This window comes from Tursiops truncatus, chromosome 9 (assembly GCF_011762595.2).
Source record: "Tursiops truncatus isolate mTurTru1 chromosome 9, mTurTru1.mat.Y, whole genome shotgun sequence".
In the NCBI taxonomy this organism is placed as follows: domain Eukaryota; kingdom Metazoa; phylum Chordata; class Mammalia; order Artiodactyla; family Delphinidae; genus Tursiops; species Tursiops truncatus.
This window is the reverse complement of record NC_047042.1, coordinates 98,615,284-98,619,847: the sequence shown is the minus strand read 5'-3', so window position 1 is coordinate 98,619,847 and position 4,564 is coordinate 98,615,284. Positions and strand designations below refer to the sequence as shown.

The 4,564-nt window shown below is 48.5% G+C and overlaps 1 non-coding gene across 1 annotated transcript; it reads right to left on the bottom strand.

Annotated features, from left to right (window-relative positions):
* Window positions 1–4,492: 4,492 nt before the first annotated feature.
* TRNAC-GCA (transfer RNA cysteine (anticodon GCA)) lies at window positions 4,493–4,564 on the bottom strand. Its single transcript has one exon. It is a non-coding gene; the product is annotated as a tRNA-Cys (tRNA).

Here is a 4,564-nt window from a genome sequence, read left to right as displayed (position 1 = left end):
AGACCTGACAGAGTGGTGTAATTAATGCCTTTTACCTGTGTTGACACACCCAGACTCAGTCTTGCTGGTTGGGATGTCCTGGTCAGCTCTGCTTCTTTGAACCCTGGCCTCCCACCTTCCAGGGACCAGCCCTTCTTCCCTCATCACTTCTATGTGCATCTGGCTGAGGACCCCCTGGTAGCCTGGTTGACCTTTAAAGGTGGGGAGACCTTTCAAATCACCCAGATAATCCTCTGTGGTAATGAGTCATCGAGCATCTACTGTGTGCCAGGCGCACTGGGATGGTGACATAACTGTGACTAGGCGACAGTGCCTTCTCCTGCCTGAAAGAAGGTTCAGAGCCCATGTCCGAGGGTTATTTAATGACATAGAATAATGTTCATGAGAGCTCGTCAAGTGAAAAGGCACTTACAGAAGAGTCTGTCAGGAGTTATAGATGATTTCAGCTTTTTATGTGTTTTATGTGTTTTTATGTGTTTTTATTTCCCTTTTCAACTTTTCTATATTGAGCATGTTGCCTTTGTAAAAACAAAAACAAAGTTACGTAGGAAAAATGATACTCTAGGGAGTTCCACTTCTAGGAACGTCTAGGTATCCTTCAGAAATATTCATGAATGCACAGTGAGGGTGGAGCCTCCCTGCAGCCTTTTTCTGGATTAGCGCTAAACTGGAAACCACCTAAATATCCATCACAGGGAACTGGTTACACACACTGTGGTACAGTCATAGGAATACGATGCAACAGTAAAAGATAAAATCGGTCCAGAGTTCTGTCACGGAAAGATGCTTAAACAATACCATTAAGTGAAGAAAGCAAATTGTATGACATATACATGTATGATATGAGCTCTTTCGGGCTTTTGAAAAGATACTGTGTATATGTATTATTATGTAATAAAAAGATTATACACACATACAAAGAAACTTACGTATCAACATAGATGTCTACATGTCCATACATATACATATACACCTATGGAAGGAAATAGACCAGATCGTTAATAATGGCAACCCCCAGAGAGTAGGGAGGGGGTTCGTTTATTTTCCAATGTTTGCATGTCCAATAATAACCCAAATGTCTACACGGTTGCAGCCTTCCAGGTCCTGAGTGGGAAAAAAAATAAATGAGAGAAAGCACTGCAGATGTTGTCCAGGAAGTCTTTGCCGCCTTCCAGTGGCGGCCACCCCTGCCCTCCCTCTCCCTCAGACCCCAGTCACTTCCCAATCCAAACCCTTCCTGGTCTCTCCCTAGTCCATCACCTCTGCCACATTCATTTCAGGCCTTTCTCTTTCTGCGCTGCCGTCACTCTTGTTTCACACACCGGTTTTCCAGCATCCACCCAGCTAGAAAGGCAGGATGTCCTGTGATGTCGGACTGAGGGCAAAGGGCACCCCTGCAGTGGGCCAGGTCAATCCCCTGCCTGAGACCTACACCCAGCAGGTCCCAGACCCCTCGGCCACACCTGCCCCCTCCGCCCTGCCCTCCTGCAGCCTCCCCAGAGGCCTGTCAGACTTAAAGGAACCGGCGCCCAGGTAGACTGAGGGACACCCAAGGAGCAGACAAACTGCATAGACGTCTGAGAATAATGAGAGGATCGCTCACGTCCCAGGTCAGCTGAGTCTCGCCATAGGTCAATAGGAGGAGGCAGCGCTTTTAAAGGCAGAGAAAGGTTTTTATATTCATACCTGGAGCAAGGTATTCAAGGAAGGGACAGGCCCCAGCTCAGCGATGAAATCATATACACGGCTGACAAGGCCTCCCGGTCAGAGGGAGATGGCTGCACTGGGGAGGAGGGGGGCTATTGGGGAGCCTCCTGAAGGCAAGAAAGAGGCGAAGGCAGCTTCTTCCCAGGCGGAGAAGGAAGCTAAGGCCGCTGTGCCTGAAATCGACTGACTGCGAGCGCCAGGGGGTGCCCGTCCCCTCCATCTGGGCTTGGACTGTACCGGCCCTAAAAGCGCCAGTGCCTGTCCTTGGCAGACGGCTTCGCTTACTGAGTCCGCCGATGCAAGCAGCCAGCCGGCCTGCAGCTCTCGTTGGAGGGAATACCACAAGGTATCAACCAGAGCGCCGATGGCCACCCTGGCCCAGCCTTTGGACCCACCCTCCTTTTCACCTCCTGCATTATAATTCCCTTATGAAACTGCCCTAACCTTCCGGCAAAGAAAACTGCATAAACCACTCAGCCTAGCGGGCTCTTTGTGGGGAGACTAAAGGGTCGAGGCGGCAGTAGTTGACTTAGGTTCCGGCTGAAAGGCACGTGAGTATCGAGGGCTGCAAGTGGGGACCCCGGACATGGCCACACCAGGGGTGGCGCTCACAAAACCAGAGGTGGTGACGAAGACACAGGGGCCAGGGAAGTGAGAGGATAGCTCGCTATCAAGCAGATTTGCTGCTCCCCCTGCCCCAGCTCCAGAGGCTGGACTACTGCCTTCTACAAGGGAGGAGAGGAGACCAGCGCACGTCTTTTGTAACGGCAAACTCTATAAAGAACAACTTGCCTCCTAGGAGCTAGGTGTGCAGTGAAGACTGGCGCCTGGCGTCCCAACTCGGCAGCGTAGAACATGCCAAGAACCATCTAGAACTATCTAGATACTATCTAGACGTAGACTATCTAGAAAAGGGGTTGGGAGAATTAGACACACACGGGGCGCATGTAGAGGCAGCGCTGGAAGAGCCACAGCGATGGGTGAGAGTTTCCACAGAAGTAGAAGAGTTTGTGAGGAAGGTAGACAGACCACAGGCAAAGACCACAAAGGGCCGAGGAATCGTGACTGCGAGGCCAATAGTGGGGTCCATAATGGGTGGGCGGACAGGTGAGCCAGAAGGTAGCTCTGCGATCACGGAAACACAAAAAGATGAAAGAGATTGAGGTCAAAAGGAGAACAATGCACAGTAACAGCAACGACAGGAAGAAGTAAAAACTAGAAGAGGCATCGGAAAGGACTTTTCAGATCAAAGATCTTGAAAGGGAATATTTCCTTTTTTAAAACATTTGAGGGGGTTCCCTGGTGGCGCAGTGGTTGAGAGTCCGCCTGCCGATGCAGGGGACACGGGTTCGTGCCCCGGTCCGGGAAGATCCCACATGCCGCGGAGCGGCTGGGCCCGTGGGCCATGGCCTCTGAGCCTGCGCATTCGGAGCCTGTGCTCCGCAGAGGGAGAGGCCACAACAGTGAGAGGCCCGCGTACCGCAAAAAATAACAGAAAATTCAAGTCTCTTGTTAACAAAATGAATGAGCTTCAATGAAAGGGAAACTGAAGCGTAGCCCTGAAGCTAAAAGGAGTTTTGTTTTTACAGGCACTTATGTCCTGTGCTGATAAGAGAACTCAGAGGAGACAGAATATTTATAACATGGGGAGTTAGACAAAGAGCTATTCGTCAGCTTATCAAGTTAGACAAAGTCTCAGGGAAGACTGGATTTGACCGCGTTCTGTCTTAAATTGCTTTTTGTCTGTATTGTGTTTTCCTGCCATTCCATGGAAAGACATTAAGACTTTCTTGCTGTCAAATAGTTTTATTACAGAGAAGCTGTTCTTAGGCCATCTGAAGTATAGACTTCTGTGTTTATATAAACCTGGAACATCATGAAATATATTTTAGGTAGTTGTGAGAAAGGTCTTAGAAGATGGTTGGTGCCGGGGATAATAAAATTCACGACGTGTACTTCTGAATTACATGCTAGAGCTCTGAAGCCACGATGAATTCTTAGATCATCTACCAAAATGCTCAGCTGTTTGTTCTCCAAACCATAGAAAGCCATGGCGTTCTTTAGTTGTGAGATAGCTGATATAATTCACTGGTCCCTTCTGCAGAAGTTTACTTTTAAAGCGTGCATGAGACGTAAAATTGTCTTTAATAATTACACAACCTAAACTGACACTTTCACATGTGGCTATTTCATCCTCCACGAACTCTCTCAGCCCCGTGAGGGCTCATTCCCTGAGAGGCACAGATCCTGGTGGTTTGACTTGCAAATAGAAGACCAATTCCACCCTGTCCCATGGAGAATGACTGGACTGAGAAAGGGAAAAATTAAGGAAACTATGAAATGCTGAAACAGCAAATTTTCCTGGAAGATGCCATTAAGGTCAAGTTATAAATCATGTCCACATAAGGATGCAGAAGAGGGGAGCCCGAATATAAGATGCTGGGCAGACAGAGCTGGCATGAGGGAACCTGGGTCTGAGAAGGCTTCTGGAAGCTCTGCTGAAGCTGGTTTCAACTTAGCTGCAGGCTAGGAGCGCTGGGGGGTGCTTACGGTACCTGGGCTCCACCTCAAATACACTGATTTAATTGGTCTGGGGTGAGGCCTGGGAAATGGCATGTTTATAGACTTTTCACGTGATTCTAATTTATATTTAGAGTTAAGAACTGCCAACTACCATAGTAAAGCTTCACCATTTGCTGGTTCTAGGAAAAAAGTCTTTATGTTGATGTCTAGTGGGGAAGAAGAAGTTGAAATGCAGCACCAAAGGTAAAAGTTAAGAATAAGCAGGGGGCACCCAGATTTGAACTGGGGACCTCTTGATCTGCAGTCAAATGCTCTACCCCTGAGCTACACCCCC